This window comes from Sciurus carolinensis, unplaced genomic scaffold (assembly GCF_902686445.1).
Source record: "Sciurus carolinensis unplaced genomic scaffold, mSciCar1.2, whole genome shotgun sequence".
NCBI classification, from domain to species: Eukaryota; Metazoa; Chordata; class Mammalia; order Rodentia; family Sciuridae; genus Sciurus; species Sciurus carolinensis.
The window spans coordinates 2,245,414-2,264,288 of record NW_025920141.1 but is presented as its reverse complement, the minus strand read 5'-3'; the positions used below and the strand labels follow the sequence as shown (position 1 = coordinate 2,264,288).

At 39.7% G+C, this 18,875-nt stretch overlaps 2 pseudogenes; one reads left to right on the top strand and one right to left on the bottom strand.

Moving 5' to 3' along the window:
- Positions 1 to 3,669: 3,669 nt before the first annotated feature.
- On the bottom strand, positions 3,670 to 4,486 carry LOC124974283 (RNA-binding protein with serine-rich domain 1-like; annotated as a pseudogene).
- A 9,242-nt stretch (positions 4,487 to 13,728) lies between these two features.
- On the top strand, positions 13,729 to 15,261 carry LOC124974282 (thiosulfate sulfurtransferase/rhodanese-like domain-containing protein 2; annotated as a pseudogene).
- Positions 15,262 to 18,875: the final 3,614 nt, after the last annotated feature.

Below are 18,875 nucleotides of genomic sequence, written 5' to 3'. Positions count from 1 at the left end.
TTGGATCCCTGGGAATCTTGTTAGCCTAACGGGTTTAATAAAATATTCAGGGAGGTGAACTTAGCCTCCTAGTGTGGCATGTCATTCACGATTCATTTTTTATTTTTATTTTTTAATGTGTTTTAGTTGTGTAAGGACACACTACCTTTATTTATTTGGAAGAATAAAGGACCCAGCATAGCTAAAGCAATCCTTAGCAGACAGAGCAAAGCAGTTGGTATCACAATACCAGACCTTCAATTGTACTACAGAGTGATAGTAACAAGACCAGCATGGTAATGACACCATTTCTCACATGAACCAGGACTAATCACATCTTAGGTCTTAGATCAAACTTTCACAGATTTGAAAGAATGGAAATCACACAAAACACTTACATGTCCTGATATTAAGGTAGAAATCACCAAGAGAAAGATAACATTGAATTCCTTAAACACATTGACGAGTTCAATTATCACAGTCCATGTGTCTAAGAGAAACACTCATGGAAATTTAGAAAATATTTTGAAGTAAATGTAGTATCAAACTCTTGATTATAGATAAAAGCAGTGATTAAAAGAAAATTTATAGCACTGAAATGCCCACATTACAAAGAACTAAAATCAAGTAATTCAAAGATAACTCAAGAAAGAAAGCTGAATTAATTAATAAAAGATAACTCAAAAAGGATTACAAAGGTGTTCAAGAAAAAAATGAAGCCCCCCCCCAAAAAAAGAAACAGATAACAAAGAAGTAAAATTGGAAACAGCAGAGAATTATCAATGCAACTAAGAGGCACTTCTTTTAAAATAGCAATATACTGATAAATCTCTAAAAAGACAAAAAAAGAAAAAACAGAGAGATGATTTAATTTACAAATAATGTGAAGGAAAAGCTGTCACGGTTGAGATATAAGGAATCCTGCAAACTCATTTGTGAGACAATGAAGATTTAGAGGAAAAGTTTGGGTTATGAGGGCCTTAATGTAATCAGGGCATTAATCCACTGATAGGGACTCAGATGGCATCTCCTTTGAAGGACAGACATGGAAATGCCAATCCTTTCTCAGGAATTTCCTATTCCAGTTAGAGAATGAAGGAGCCATCTCTGTCTTGCAGCCCTCACTGGGGCTGTTTGAGGAAGAAGAGGGCATCAGGGACCCTTCCCTCTTCAGCCTTGGGTAGGAAGAGGTTGAATGTAAGGTGCTTCCAGTCCTAGAGAAGTGCAGGCTTCCTCTAAGGTTTTAAGAGATACTCAGGCTTGGACATATGTCTTGTGTCAGTACTCAGATTTCAGGGTGCTGAAATAACTAAGAAGCATCCTGCAAGTGGGATGCATTCATGCTTATCATGGCACCTTAATGCCAGTGGCCACCTGTCCCAATATGCAAATCAAAGAGACAAATAATGGTGAAGTCCTGGAAAGGAGTTTTAATCAGTGTGGCCACACCACGAAGAACAGGTGTAGGGGTACAATGATCAAAGATCTGCTTCAAAGCATTGACAGGAAACTTGAAGTTTTACAGGAAAGGCTTCAAAGTCAAGTGTGCAGGGTTTGAATGTGGGTTTTCAGAGCCAGCAAAGTAGTTCATCTTGTCAGGCTATGTTCTGGTTGCTCATTATCTCAGAACTGGTTCTATGAGGTGGCTCTGGAGAAGGCCTTATCACATAATGGGAGTCATGAGTACACATGGTATAAATGCTCCAGCTTAGTGTGGCAGCCTCAGTTCCAATGAGGGGTAATTGTTCCCATTTAGTGGAATGATCTGTCTGTGAGGCTCTGCTGCTCCTAGAACCTAAACTGAGTGCCAGTTTATGACAGTGACAGGAGTCTTGTAGGAGCCACTGAATGGGTCTGGAACAGGAGGTTATGAAAGCTCACAGTTGAATGTCCCTGCAAATCTTGAAACTTACTCTTATATTGGTGTCCTCAGTTGTCTAGTGTGATAAGATAGGTTAGCTAAATTTAGGACTCATAAACCTGGTATATTTTGTACAGAACTGAACAGGGATCTGGTCCAAAGTCTAAGAAGATAAAATATGAATTGAAAGCAGAGATGGCAGACTTTGACCTGCTTGAATTTACTGTTTGGACATTGAAAGGCCTGAGTGAAGAGTCTGTGCTATTAGCACAAGTGGTTTCTAATTATCTGTTATACTTACCCACATACCCATCTTTGTATAAATGCATGCTTTCATTTCTCCATGGTGATATCTAAGAGTAGGATAGTGAACAATATGGTAGTTCCATGCTTATATTTTAGAGAAATTGCTGAACTCTTTTTGAAAGTATTTGTACCATTTTCATCAGAAAGGAGAGTGTGAGAGTTCTAGACTCTCCATATTCTTACCATGAATTTTTACTGTCAAGTCTTATTAATTAGATCTATTTTAATAAGTATCATACGTGGACCTATCTTAGTATGCTATTCATTTGTGATTATTTATTGACTGAGTGTGTTTTTATGTGCTTAGTAACCATTCATATATTGTCTTTTAAAATTTGTATGTCTACTGACTTGAGCACAGTGGCAGATGCTATAGTGCCAGCAGTTTGGTAGGCAGTAGTATCATGAGTTCAAAGCTAGCCTCAGCAAGAGTCCGGCACTAATGAACTCAGTGAGAACATGTCTTCAAATAAAATACAAAATAGGGCTGGGGATGTGGTTCATGTTCCATTGCCCCAGAGTTCTATCCCAAGTACCTTCCCCTCCTAAATTTAGGTCCATTTTACCTAATTTTTAATTAGAATTTTATTGTATCTATGAAATGGTAAGTTTGCTTTGTACAGTTAGATATGAGTATATTGTCAGGTATCTGTATTGTGAGATGTTTCCTCCAGTTACAGTTTTGCCATTTACATTCCTAGTAGAGTTTTTTTAAATTTTGCATTCTCATGCTAGTGTCATTGGATACATTTTCATCAGTACATAAAAAAGTACAAACCCAACTTTATCTAAAATGCTACTATGTAGCACAACTCAAAACAAGTTTATAGTACTGACTGTACTATAAGAGAGAGGTAAAAGCAATGTACAAGTCTCCAAGATATCCTGCAGGACCACCATGATGGCAGTCAAGATCTTGCAGAGCTGGCTCAAAATTTGCTCACCAATTTCAGTGAATAAGGGAAATGTGGGGCAGGGTTGCATAGCAACTAACAGGTGGGGGGCAACCCTCAAGGTAGGAAGAGTATTCAAGAAGCAGGGAAAAGACTAGGCTTAAAAGAAATGGGGCTTGTTCCCCCTTCCTGTGGACATAGCCCAGCAACACCAAGAGTATAACCAGGTGTGACAGACTGGCTCAGGTTATCTGTGAAGTGTCTGGGTCACACTGCCACCAGGAAGCTTGCTGGTCCCTGGGGGCTCTGCCACTGAACAGACAGTAATGGGTGAGCTTTCTAACCAGAAAACTGCAGGGCACCTCAATGGACACATCCCTGAACCATCAGCACTTCTGCAGCCAGAACCTGCCTGCAGAGGAAAGGCCACAACTGCTGCCTTTGAAGCCAACCCAAGAGAGGGGTCCTTTCCTGCCAACCATCCTTTAGATAGTAAAGTGACAGCCCTGAGTTTGGTGGAACATAAGGTATAGATGAGTTTTGGTGGTCTGTTTATCTGGAACAGTTAGAATGGAGTGGTTTCTGTGATGGCAGTGTCCTGCAGAACAAGACTGTCTGCTAATGGGGGACCTATGTCTTGTAAAGTGCATCTCCTCCTCCTCTGAGGGGGCACCCATGCCACATGGGAGGTGGCTGCAGCATTCTCCTGGGAGGGCTGAATCACTGGGCTGGTGGGTGGCCTAGACCAGAGGGCCAACAAAGCAGTAGCAGTGACTTCCTGGACATCCATTTGTCCTGCATCCATGTGTTTCAGTGGCTTCTCAGCTTCATCTGGATTCTCAAACTCCACACATGCATAGCCATTGGATAGATGAGGATGCACCCTTTCTACAGGTGTGTCAAACATTTAAATTTTTCCAAAGGTGGAAAATATCTCCAATTGTTATCCTTGGTCACATTCCTTGTGAGGCTTCCAACATGCATTTTGGAATGCATTTAGGGGAAGGGCTCTGCCTTTTGCTGTCCTTTGCATCTTTTAGGTTGTTTGACTTTTGGAGCATAATCACCACCTTTGCCATGTCTGCACCCAGAAGGACTGGGGAATCTAGAGGAGCTGCTGGAATGGGAGTTGCAGGATGTGCTGGAGCTTCCCCAGCACCTGGATGTAGAGGAGGCACTGGAGACTTGCTCGAGATTGTGCTGCCTCTGGATCCTGAGCTGGAGGTGGAACTGCACAGAGACTTGGTACTGCTACTGCTTCCACTGGAAGCACTACCCCTCTTCCTAGGCTTATCCCTGCCATGGTCCTTCTCACTCATGTCCTTGGTGGTCCCTTTGTCTTTAGAGTGGTCCTTGCTTTGGATAGGAGGGGTATCCCTAGTGCTGGACCTTTTATTATTTTTTTTACTCCTATGAAGCTCTTCTTTTTCACTCCTGATAAATCCATTCTCCCCTTGAATTCAGAGCAGCAATGGTGGCCTCACTTACCTCAACTCTCACTTCTAACTTGAGTCTGAGAAAGGATTCCTGATGGATTGCCAATTACACTAAAGAGCAGCAACTTCTAACTGCCACCACCTCCTCCTGCTCTCCTCAGCTGCTCCCTCATGGTTTATTCTTAAAATAAATTGTTTTAATTTCTTTTTATTTATTTTGATTTATTGCTAATGAATAGCATTCATTTTTTTCTCTCACACAAAAAAGTCACTCCCTACCTCAACCAAGGTTATGAGAATTTTTTCCTATTTCATCATGTAAACTTTATAGTTCTAGACTAGATAACTGTCCTAGGTTAAACTTAGATCTGTCACACATTTGAATTTATTTTTGTGTGTTCTGTTATTTTTCTGCTGATGCTGTAACACATGATCACACACAAGGTGGCTCCTTACAACAGACATTTTCAACCTCAAGGTTCCAGAGGAGCAAAGCCTAAAAGTTGTCAGATCCCTCCTTCCTCAGCCAGCTCTGAGGGAGAGTCCTCTCAACCTCTTTCAGCTGCTGAGCTGCAGGTGTTCTGGACTTATGGCAGCAGAACCATAGGCTTCCCTCAATTCTTTCCTTGGCTATCTCCTGTGTTTCTCCTCTCTCATCTGTATCTCCCTCTCATCTTGTAAAGACACTCATCATTGAATATAGAGGCTGTTCAACTAATCCCCTACAATTTCATTTGAAATCCTTGAATTTATTACCTTGTGATGGTCCATTAATCAAGCACATGGTCTTTTCTTACAGATACTTGTACAGGTTAATTGGAGTTCAGTTATAAGGCTTAAGGGGAGAGCTAATAAAGAGGCAAGCATAGAAGATGGGAAAGAGCAAAAGTGGCTTCCATGGGAAACCAGTCCAGTTTACTACCTATTCCAGGGTCATATCATGTTACCTAGGTTACATGTGACAGTTACCTTCATGCATGTGCAAATCACATATCTTGCTTACACTGCAGATTCCACTAATCCCAAAGGTTATTATTAAAACTAATGTCTCCAGGCCTCAAGGACAGAGGATTTGCAGAGTGTCTCTAAGCCATTCAAACAGAGCACCTTTTATCCTGAGGAGTGTGTTCAACTTGAAGGATTCTCACTCCTCTGTACATTGACTGACCTGAAATCCATGCAGATGCTGAAACCTATGACTTAGATGTCCATCTTGGCAGATCACAATCCAACCTCTTACACATGATGTGAGATGAAATGTGTAGGTCATTATTTTTCTATTTGGATTGTCACTTCTGTTGTTCTGTTGAAAAGCCATTCATTCCCCATTGAATCATCTTAGAATCTTTTTTGAAAATCAGATGACCATTTGTATGTGGATCTGTTTCTGAGCTGTCTCTTTACCTCCACTGGTCTGTATGCCAAGCTTCATGCTGATATCCTACAACTGATTACTCTAACTTTCGTTATTTTTTCATCCCTGAAATGAGGTAATATAAATCCTTAGGTCTTCCACAAAATTATTTTGGCCATTCTAGGTCATTTGAAGTCCCACATACATTTTACAATCAGCTTGTTAATTTCTACAAAACAAAGTCTGCTGGGATTTTGGTCAAGATTGTATTAGATTTATAAGTTCATTTGGGTAGAAAGGACAGAAAGATATCCTTGGTCTCAGGAATTTCAGTTTAACAGTAACCACTGACCCATCTTTTTCCTCTGGTTGTAAGAAATTAGTGATATGAAGATTATATGAAATCAACCAATAAGCTGTTGGGGTCGGGTGAGGATTCAGTTGTAGAACATCCTGGCTGCAGACAGAGAAGTGTTGTTCCCAGTCTGTGCCCAAGGAAGTGTAAAGAAAGCCTGCATCCTGGCTGTTTGTGTAACCCAAGGTGGCTGATTCTTATAGAACAGGGTCTCCAGACAGTGGAAAATCTTCAAGAAGATGAGAGATAGGGGGAGTTTCCTCATGTGAGCTGGTTCACATGAGAAGGAATAGGTTCACTGGTTGATGGGACATGAGTCATGTGAGAGGATGAGTGGACTTGGTTCTTCACAGAGAAGTTGAAAGACCAGGTCTTTGTGGATTCTGGGAAGGTCCCAGGAAAGAGATGTCTCCCACAAGAAAGGCTGTGGGTAGGCTGTCTATCAATTATTTTTTCTTAGCATATAGAATATATAAAAACTCAAAACCACATAAAAAACAAATAAACCAATAAAGTGGGAAAATGATCTGAATAAACACTTTCTTGAAGAAATACAAATGACCAATAAACATATGAAAAATGCTCAATATCATTAACCATCAAGAAAACACAAATCAAAATTATGAGGTTTGATTTTATTCAGGTTATAATAGCTATCATATCAACATTAATGAATACTGATTAAGATATGGATAAAAAGGAACATGTATACAGTGTGGGAGTGTAATTTAGTATATTTACTTTTGGAATAGATTGGAGGCTTGTCAAAAAACTGAAAATAGAACTTTCCTGTGACTCAGCTGTCCCAGTTCTAAGTGTTTATCTGAGGAAATTAAGTCTGCCCATAGAGATGTCTGCATACCTATGATGATTGTGGCACTGTTCACAATAGCTAAGATACAGAATCAACCTAGGTGTCCATCAGCATGAGAATGTAGAAAAATATGGTTACACATATGTGGGTATGACTGAGCATGTATATATGTATATATATACACATATATAGGTGTATGTCTATGTATGTATGCACATATACTTTATATATGTATATACATGTATACTTTATATACATATATACATATTCTCAATGTTATTTATATGTACATATATCTTCTTTATATGTATATATATATATTATATATATATATATATATATATATATATATGACAGACTATTATTAGACCATAAAGAAGAATGAAGTTCTATCATTTCCAGGAAAGTAGATAGAACTGAGGTTATTGTGTTAAATGAAATGACATAGAGAGACCTGAAGACAAGTGCTGCATGTTCTCTCTCAAATGTGGAAACAAAAAGAAAGATTTGAATGTAGAAGAAGATTGCTAGGGATTGGAAAAGGTGCTGAGGAAAGTGGTGTGAGGGCCATGTATGCATGTGTGGAAATATTCCAGTGAGTTCCCTTTCTTTGTACAATTATTATGTGATAGTAATTATCATAAAAATAGAGGAAATGTGACTCCTCTAATAAATGTTAAAATAAAATCTCAGCTCAAGGAGAAGCTAAAGCATCCTTTCTACACTGTGTGTTCTTATAAACTATATTAATGAACAAAGAGAAATAGACCACTTTTCTAGAGTCTGGATACCTGAAAGCACATTCAGGAGCTTGCTGTTAACCCCTTAACACAAAAAGTCCCTCATGCCAATGAGAACTGTGCAGGGACTCCTCCTGCCATTTGGGAAATGGTAAAAAGTCACCCACACCCAGGGAGGTGCCAGCATTCTGAAGGTGTCCTTGGGTGAATTTGTGAAAGACATTGGGTGACATAAAAGAGAAGTTACTGCTTCACAGAGGGGAGGGTATGTGTGAAATGTCCATCCCTGCAATGGAAAAGGAAAACAATTTGATAAAGCTGAAATCTTTGGCTGCATTTGCAAGGTCAGTAGGGTACAGAGAAAATGTTTGTCAAATGTATTTTCTGCCAACTGCCACCACTGAGAACCACCTGAGGGAGCTACAGTTGCAGCATTGCTGACTGTACCCTGGGGTCATCTTGCCCCTCCAGTTTGCTCTTACTGCCTTTTAAAACTACTGTGAGGAGATGACCCCAGTGTCAGCTGTGTCCCTTCTCCTGCTGGTTTTATGCCCTTCATTGGATTTTCCCCTGCACCTATGCCTCTAGGATCCAAGTTTGGAGTTTCTGATCTGCTAACAATATCATATATTGCATCCTGTTGGACAATTCTCATTGTATTTTATGAACAAGAGGAAACAGAGCCAGGAGTTCCTAGGAGTTCAAGTCCACAAGAATGAAGACAAAAATTATGAAGTGTTCATATGCCATAATTTACATACAGTTTAAGCATACCCAAGGTGAAAATGAAAATAGAAAATGATCCCAAATCTGTAATTTTGTGAACATCATAGCACTGCTCAAAAACTTTTAGATTTTGGAACTTTTTAACTTTTACCTTTTTGAATTAGGAATGTTCAACCAGTAAAATGTGTTTAAATATTCCAAAATTGAAAATTCTGAAGTGTGAAATGATTCTTGTTTCAAGCATTTCTAGTAAGTTATTCCACTATGCATTTTTGCCAAAACCATTATTGTTTCACATTAATGTCTGTGTCATTTATTTTCTGTTTTTAGTGAATTAAAAACTAAAAGTGATTTTGTTTCAAAAGAGAAAAATTGAGCAAATGAATGTGATTTTTAAAATAGAAGTTTGATTTTATTAATTTTATTTGTTATGTGTTTTTTATTTTTAAATCATAGGCATAAAACAGAGAATCAGAAGTTAATTCTGTGATGTAAAAGAATGGATTTTACATGATGATTACAGAATTGGAGGCCCAGGGTATCCATGAATGGATTGTGTCACATTTCCTTTTAATGATGAGAGGAATGCATGACCTTCCCCAGCCTGTGGAGGACACTGCATCGTGTACTCATTCATGTACTGCTGTCCTGGCACATCCCGTGGACTTGTCATGGTAGGCATAAAACCTACAAGACATCTAACTTCCTTTTTCAGGCAGAGTCATTACCAGGGATTGAATCTTGGGGTGCTTTGTCACTGAGTCACATCTCCATTTTTTAAATTTTATATATATATATATATATAAAATTATATATATATATATATATATATATATATATATATATATTTAGGGTCTACAATTTGTTTCTGGTCCTGAAGTTCCAGAGACTGGCCTCAAATTCGTGATCCTCCAGTTTCAGTTTCCTGATTGGTCAAATATAGCCATGCTCCAGAATGCTCAGCTCATCTAAATAACATTACACTGGGAAATTATGAAATCTATATTGAATTCAAGCAATCCGATTGTGATGATTGTAGAAGATAGTATCGGTGTCTACATTTTGGTCACTCTCTCAAAAATTTAAAAATATGTACAAATGGTGCTAATTGTTAAACTGAAATAAATTTGCCCCAAGTTGGTCTCCATATTGGGTGACAAAGTTTGTCCCAAAGTGGCCTCCATATATGGTGAAATTTAACCTCTCTTGATATGCAAATAAGTGTAAACTATCTAACTATAGGAATTCCCTTGTAACCAAGCAAGTATGTCTTAGCCAATCACAGCAGGGCAGCTTCAGGCAATCCTGTGCTGAGAACTGATCTGACCACGGGCCTGTGGTCAAACGTGCTGACTGCAGCCAATCAGATGGTTTCCAGACGGAGCTTCCTCTTTCTGACTAAGTGTAATCTGCAGTGGTGAGGTGGTTAATGGTTTTTAGTCCCAAGTGCAACCTGGCACTAGAACCATTTCTTTTTTCTTTCTTCTTCTTCTTTTTTTAACTGCAAGCTCTTCCTAATCATCTGTTGTCAGTTTTTGTTAAAACAGTTCCAATCTATGAACCAACTGTGAGAACCTGCCTACGTTTCTTCTGACATTTGGGGATCAGAGACCATTTTCTTACCATCTTTGAGTCAACTAGGAGAAAGTTGAAGTCCCCAGTAACACTGAAGAGACTGACTTTGGAATAAATGCCTTCCCATCAGAGGGTCCAAAGTTAGACTATAGCTCAGAAGTCCTGAGGTTGGGAAAGAGATGTTGACAGCAAGAGTTCTACGCCATTAGAGTTAAAAACTGTGATGAGCAACCAGGCGATATACAGGAGCAGGGGCCTGGAAAATGCAGGGAATGTCCATGAAATTTCCCCTCTGATCACATGTGTATTCCAGAGAGCATCCTTGTGGGCTCAGGGAAGAATAGCATCCATCAAGTGATATTTTCTTGCTCTTTTAATCTCAGGGTAGCTGCTGGAGTTAAAGTGGTCAGAAAACAGATCACTAGGCTGGTCTGGTGGAAGAGATAGATATATCAAATGCCAATCAAAAAGTCTACATCCTGCTTGCTGGCCTGGCTGTACATGATTTCAGAAAGCCTGGCTGTTCCTGGGAGAAAGTTTCAATGTTTCAATGCAGTGTCCTGTTTTGACTGTTAAACTAGGATTGGCAATGTAATTACTGTAACCAGGCTTCATTTTGTGTCTGGAGAGAACCAGTGGATTTTTCATTTTTAAACATAAGCTGGAAAGTCTAAAGGAACCCCGGATTTCACCCAAGGGCTGGAGAGACAGCACCAAGGAGCAGGGGTGCATAGGCAGTGTGGAAAGGACAGAGTCAGTTTAAAGAGCTGCATGAGTGCAGCTCGATTAACCATGAAAGCAGCAGTAACTGGGAGTAGAGAAGACAGTTCTTTAAAAACAAATTAAATTGGTAGAAACCCACTAAATATCATGTTCAAAGAAGGGAGTAGAAAAATTACTTGAAAGAATATTCATTTTCTTCTCAGAACTGTAAGTCTCTAGTAGGTATTAAACATGATCTTTTGTCCTAGAAAATTAATTGGCTAATTCTGGAAACAATATACAACAATTGTGTGTAGTTTTAGGTAGCAAGTAAAATTTAAGTTGGCAATCATGCAGTAAAAATATAAACAGTGGTAACAACAAAATCATCCTGTTTTGGTAATAATAATGAAACAAAAATAAAAACAATGATAAAATCATTCAGTAGGCATTATGCAGTGTTGTAATATTGTAACCCATTTTCCCATCACTACAACATTATTAGCATTCATTCTCATTTTAAGAAATAAATTTGGAGATCCTGAGTGAATTGCTTATGTCACAGACCTGGAATGTGGAAAGTTTCTCTCACTTCAGGGACCACAGTGTACAAAATAAATTCATACACATTTTGAAATTTTTCTTGATGTTGGACATAGGTATGTAAAGTGTTTGTAGCAATAGATTATCCAGGCATATAAATAGGTGTTGGAATGGTCTTCCTTGCAGTGTTTCAAGAGGATCCCTGAATGGATAGATGTGTGTCACTTAAGATGTTGTTGATAAAATTTGTAGTGATTGTGACAACATCAGGGAGCAGGTGGAAGCAATTTCAAGTACTGGACAAAGGGGGAAAGAAGAGCTGCAGACATAATGAGAGTGGATGAGGGTGGGAAATCTAAAGCACAAACCTGTTCAGGACTGCAGGGCTGTGCCAGCCATGATTCCTAGAGGAGAGTTTAGCATTTTCTAATCCCCATTCACTGTGACTGTCACAGCATTTTATCACTTTCTGGTTGGAAGTTTCACCTGTGTGGTTTGTGTAAGTGTGGTTCCATGGGTGTGAGAAGCATGGCCACATGATTATGGAGAGATGGGCTTTTCTGGGTATGACAGCTCAGTCTAGGGAGGGAAACCCTGGGAAACCTCTGAGTAAGCACAGAGAGACCTCCACCTGTTTTAAAAATGCAGCAATCCACATTGGCCCTGGAAATAATTACAATTTATTCTGTAAAAGAAGCATGATTATGAATGTGACTGACATCAGCGAACACAGGGGGAAGCCATTAGGACTGTCTGGAGTGTGCTGTGTCACTGTTAATGTGATGAGAAGGATAGATAGTGTAGCTGTGTCAGGGGAAGCTTGGAGCCATTTTTTTTCTGTGACAATTCTTTAGAAGTCAAAGTGCTTAAAATTGTCAATCACATTATCATCTACGAAGGGAATTGTTCTTACAGATAACATTGTACAATTCTTCCCTGTTTTTGGTCTGTTTTGAGTTTTTTCATTTGCAACAGTGCTTTTTCCCTTGGAGTATGATGATCGCATCACATAGTTGGAACACAGTCACATTGAATTGGGGTCTATTCAATGTCCACATATTAACTTGAATGTCTTCAAAATCTGTTTCTTTATGGGTTCATATATGTTGGTACTGGGTTAAGATGTCACAGTCTTTTGGGGGACACATTTCAACCCATAACAAATCACAAATTTCTCTATTGTTTAAATGTTTTCAAATATTACAGAGTTTCCTCCTGCTGGTTGCTCTAATGACTAAGTAACTATGTGTTCTAATTGTTTCTGATGTCAGCAAGAATCTTTTTCTTTCCTGTATTACTTCTTTTTTTTCTATTTAATTTTCCATCAATGAGTTTGCTAAGAAATAATTGCCCATTTTTGTTCTTAATCTTCTTGGTCCCTGTAATGTATACTTTTCTTCTTTCTTAGCTTTGTATTTTCATAATCTTTCAATGTTTCCACACTAGATACTACTTCTCAGTCCTTGGAGTTCAAGTTGTTTATCTTTTCCATCTCACAAATTCTCTTAACCATTATCTGACCTTGGCAACACTCTAAACACATAAATAGAGAAACATAAGTAAAGTGCTGCACTAAAGAGATAGACAAATCATCACTGATGTCATGCAGCATGTACTTTATTAACATCTTCTGATGTTGGTTAAGTGAGAAGCACTTTAAAACTCTCAGATCATCAATGCAGATACATATACATATATGTATTAGATACATATACATATATGACATTCACAACTCTGCAACTATTTAGTTCTTTTTTGCATGTCACCCCTCAGCAGCATCCTGTGTGCATGCCATTCTGCATCAGCATGTCTTCTTGGACCTCTGGCAATGATTTACCTTCACCTAATGAGAGACACTTTTGAGGGGAGGCAAGCTAGAGGGGGAAGAGGACAGTGTGCTCATTCCCTGAGTTCTGTGGTATTGCTTGGAGACAACCCTGGCAGGGACTGATTTCTGAGCTCACTGCTGAGGTGGCAGTATTTCTTCCATGGTGGCCTCATGCCAAGATCCAGGAGCATGTCTCTCCCTGTCACACCTGGATGTGCAGCCTCCTTTTAGGTGGTCCATCAGTGGATTCCTCATCTTTGCCCACAGCTCTGTGTGAGGTCCCTGCTTCAAAAACCCTTCATCAGCCACCCTGTGTGTGTCATGTATTCCAAGGTGGGGTATTTCTGACTTAAAATTTGAATAGACTCCTCCTTTTTTCCCCTGATGAACCTTGGAAGGAAAGTAGACAGTCTGTGAGAGAGCACTCACCTTTCAACCAAATGTGAAAATGGCTCATCAAAAATGATTTCCATTCAGAAAATAGTTCTTCATGGGTCAGTCTACACTTTTCTAGGATGTTAAAGTTACATGGAGATAAAAATGTTTTATTGTTCAGTTAGAGCACCAGCATTTATTGAGCACCCCAGAAGGCAAGGCATTGAGATCTATGGTAAGAATGCAGGATGACTTCCGGAGCGAGGTGATGTCTCAAGCCTAGTGAATGTGCAGCGTGGGTGTCGACTCCAGGGTGGGGAAAGGCAACCATTGCGAGGCAGAGGCAGGTCCTCAGAGAAAAACCTGGGAAAGACTCTGTACAGGTGGACCTATGCCCTTTTCATCAAAACCAAAGAAGTTCCTGCATCTCCTTACGAATGTAAAAAAAAAAAAAATGGTGGAAATGCTGTCATCAGCTATTCATGAACCAGATCAGCATCCACAGACATGTGGCAACACAACATGCTGATGAAATTTATCACCAGACTGCTTTTATTTTAAAGAACTGGCCACAACATTGAGTACCTCAAAGAGTATCACTTCTGTGGACAAAGAGAACCCTCTAAAAGAGTACTTTACTCATAGCCACAAGGTGTCTGCTTGGCTCCCTGATACAAGCTGCTTTAGTCCCTGATGAGCTGAAAAGTGACCTGGGCAGTGAAGAAGGGGAGATGCTACTTTATTACTGCTACTGTGACCTAGAGGATCCCCAGTGGATCTGTGCCTGGCAGACAACACTGTGTCACCACGTGCACCTCACAGGCAAGATTGGAATTGCTACTGAAGGAATCAATGGGACAGTTGGTGGAAGCAAATTGACCACCAGACTCTATGTAGAAGCCATGCTTTCTTGTCCATTATTTATGGATTATCTTTGTAAGAAAGATTTTAACACCAGCAGAGGAGGAGCTCACTGTTTTCCAGATTTGCATGTTGGTGTATTTGAAGAAATCATGCCCATGTGGATCAGCCTCAATAAGATCTCCTACAAGAAGCCTGGAATCCATTTATCCCCAGGTGAATTTCATAAAGAAGTGGAAAAGTTTTTATCTCAGCCAGATCAAAAACAAAGTGATACTATTCTACAGGACTGCAGAAACTTCTATGAAAGCAAAAAAGGTCGATTGCAGGGCTGCTTAGCCCCAGACATCAGGAAATTCAGTTACTTTCCTAGCTTTGTTGACAAAAATGTAGAACTTTCAGAGAGAAGAGGGTGCAGATGTACTGCACTGGGGGCATCCCTTGTGAGCGTGGCTTAGCCTAACTGAAGGCCAAGGTATTGTGTAAGGAAGTGTTCCCGCTCAAGGGTAGTACCCACAAGTACCTGGAAGAGTTTCCCAATGCTTTTTATAAGGGGAAGTCATTTGTTTTTGACAAGGGTTATGCCCTGTGCTACAACAGTGATGTGTTACCAGAATGTTCATACTGTGGAGGAGAGTGGGACCAGTATAAACTCTGCTCCACTCCCAAGTGCCACCATCTTGTTTTGAGCTGTCCTGCATGTCAAGGACAAGGATTCACAGCCTGTTCTGTCACATGTCAAGACAAAGGGGACAGACAGGCTTCAGGACCTACACAGGACACTTTTAAAAGAGGAATGTGAGTGCACAGCCTGACACCCATGCATCCCGAGGAAACATTCACAGCATGCACAACTCTCTGTAAACCCACACCAAAGCCCAGTGTTGGAGAGGATGGGCCTTTGCTTGTGTAAGTGGTGCCTTTAGCATTCCCCAAGCCTTCTCAGAGTCAGTGGGTGCCATGTATAGAAGAAGGTCAAGGCTGCAGGAAAGGCAATCAGAAACTTTATTGTCAGTCTTTGCCATCATGGCAAACTGGTCACCAAGTTGACCACCTACACTTCACAGGGGGAGGAGAGATAGAGTCAAGTTTTGATCAATTACTGAAGTATTCTAATTCAGGAGATGATAGAGCATGGTAAAATGTATGGCCCAAAGTTTTTGAGGGATAGAATCTTGAGCCTGGTTATTGTGTCACTCATGCCTTCTCTCGCTGTGCCACAGGCTATTAGTAGTCATTGCCCTTGTCAGCAAACCTGTCCATCCTGGTGCAAATATGTGAATTGTGGCCCTCAATATGGATTCCTAAAGCAGGCCACTTATGTCAACTGCCACATTCCCCTTCTCCTTCCCCTGCCTCTGTCTCTTCTCTGGCTGCCTGAGAAGCTCTGTATACTGAAATTTGGCCCACTGCCTGCTTTTGTAAAATTTAGTGGAAAAAGACCTATCCATTTCTCCCCATAGGATCTGTGGCACAATAGAGTAGTTTCAGCAGAGACCATGTGACCCACACAGTCTAAAATACTTATTGCCTGGCCCTTTACAGGAAGGTTTACCATTCCATGGTCTACAGCAGCAGCTCATCTGATAGAGAATGCCCTTATAGATGTGGCCCACCTTCATATTTTCCTGATTTAATTTCTGTAAGAGATTTCTCCCTCATAGGCCTGTTCCCTCAAACACTTATTCTTCTAGCTTTTAAGTGTTCTCTTTGAGAGATCCAAATAAGTTCAATGGCCCTGTAAAATTTGCTTTAAGAAGATCATTTGGCAGTACCCTGTGGCTGTCCAAGCTTCTGGTCAGCATGCCAGGCACTTGTCCCTGTCACATGGGTCCCAAGAAACACAGAGCCACACATCAACCAACAGATTTAATATTATGTTGCAGTTTCTGCTGATTCAGAATTCAGCTGCAATTGTGTTTGAAGGAGAAGTCGAGTGGGGATGGCCATCTCTGCAGCATGGTGCTACTCCTGGGCCCATTTTCAACCCTAGTAGATGCTCTTTATAGAGGTGAGGCCCTGGCTCACCTGGCAGAGGTCTGTAGTTTCAGTCTGTATATATTAAGGGTAATATTGTAGTTCTGATCAAGCAATCAATTTGTCAACTTTACTCTTGAGGTTTTTAAAATTTAAAGGAGGCTGATTAGTGCTTATCTGTTCTTTTTGCTAAATATCTAAGATGAAATTTGTAATAAAGTATTGTATAATACTTTCAAAAAAACAAGAAGAATGGAAAGGCAAAGGTTATGTGGACTTATCCTCCAAGATGCCTTATCTATACAGGGCTCATACCTTTATTCAAACCTAAGTATCACCTCTGTCAGAGTGCTCTGAAGTGACTTATTCCTCCTGTGGTCATGGGCTGGGATCTATGGCTCCAACCAGTGTGACTTTGTGGCTTATTACAGAATTGAAGTACTTCCATACTTGTTGGTGAGGAGTCCCAAGTATTCCCTTGCTGCCTGCCCGTCTCTGCTTCTCCTCTGACACTATCTACACCTCCCTGTTCTCCTAGCAGCTGAAGCCTTTTTTTTCAACTCAGCTTCATGAACAGAGGATCCATTGTTATTGGCTGCAGTCTGTGCTCTTCTGGTGTTTACATTTTTTAATATCATCTAATGGATCCTGCTTTTATTTACAGTTTTGACATTTTGGAGTTCATCATAGAGTTTTCTTGTTAATTTGGATTTTGGATAGTTGTTCATTCATTATCTTTATTTTAAAGTGGAAAATGTATTTTAATTTATTTTCCTTGTTTTTTAATTTGTTTTTATTGTAAACAAATGGGATATATGTTCTTTCTGTTTGTACATGGAGTAGCAGCATATCATTTGCATATTCATACATTTACATAGAGTAATGATGTTTGATTCATTCCATTATTTTTCTCCTTCCCCCCACCCCTCCCACCTCTCTTTTAACTCTATACAGTCCCTCCTTCTAACATTCTTGTCCCCCTCCCAACCCCCATATTGTGTCATCATCCACTTATCAGTGAGATCATTCATCCTTTGGTTTTTTTGAGATTGGCTTATCTCACCTAGCATGATATTCTCCAATTTCATCCATTTTCCTGCAAATGCCATAGTTTTATCATTCTCATTGTGGAGTAATATTCCATTATATATATATGCCACAGTTTCTTTATCCATTCATCACCTGAAGGGCATCTAGGTTGGTTCCACAATCTGGCTATGGCGAATTGAGCAGCAATGAACATTGATGTGGCTGTATCTCTGTAGTATGCTGATTTTAAGTCCTTTGGGTATAGGCCAAGGAGTGGGATAGCTGGGTCAAATGGTGTTTTCATTCCAAGCTTTCTGAGAAATCTCCATACTGCTTTCCAGAGTGGCTGCACTAATTTGCAACCCCACCAGCATTGTATGAGTGTTCCTTTTTCACCACATCCTCGCCAACACCTATTGTTGTTTGTGTTCTTGATAATCGCCATTCTAATTGGGGTGAGATGAAATCTTAGGGTAGTTTTGATTTGGATCTCCCTTATTCCTAGGGATGTTGAACATTTTTTCATATATAATGTTGATTGCTTGTACATCTTCTTTGTGAAGTGTCTGTTCATTTCCTTAGCCCATTTGTTGACTGGATTAGTTGTATTCTTGGTGTAGAGTTTTTTGAGTTCTTTATAGATTCTGGAAATTAGCGCTCTATCTGAGGTATGGTTGGCAAAGATATTCTCCCACTCTGTAGGCTCTCTCTTCACATTGCTGATAGTTTCCTTTGCTAAGAGAAAGCTTTTCAGTTTGAATCTATCCCTGTTGTTGATTCTTGGTTTTTATTTCTTGTGCTATGGGAGTCCTGTTAAGGAAGTCTGATCCTAAGCCAACAAGTTGAAGATTTGGACCTACTTTTTCTTCTATAAGATGCAGGGTCTCTGGTCTGATTCCGAGGTCCTTGGTCCATTTTGAGTTGAGTTTTGTGTAGGGTGAGAGATAGGGGTTTAATTTCATTCTGTTGCATATGGTTTTCCAGTTTTCCCAGCCCCATTTGTTGAAGAGGCTATATTTTCTCCATTGCATATTTTTGGCCCCTTTGTCTAGTATGAGAAAATTGTATTTATTTGAGTTTGTGTCCATGTTCTCTATTCTGTACCATTGATCTACCTGTCTATTTTGGTACCAATGCCATGCAGTTTTTGTTACTATTGCTTTGTAGTAGAGTTGAAGATCTGGTATTGCAGTACCCCCTGCTTTGCTCTTGCTACTGAGGATTGCTTTAGCTATTCTAGGTTTTTTATTCTTCCAGATGAATTTCATAATGCTTGCTCTTTTTCTACAAGGTACATCATTGGGATTTTAATTGGAATTACATTGAATCTGTATAGCACTTTAGGTAGTATGGCCATTTTGACAATATTAATTCTGCCTATCCAGGAACATGGGAGATCTTTCCATCTTCTAAGGTTTTCTTTAATTTCTTTCTTTAGTGTTCTGTAGTTCTCATTGTAGAGGTCTTTCACCTCTTTTGTGAGATTGATTCCCAAGTACTTTATTTTTTTTTTTTTTGATG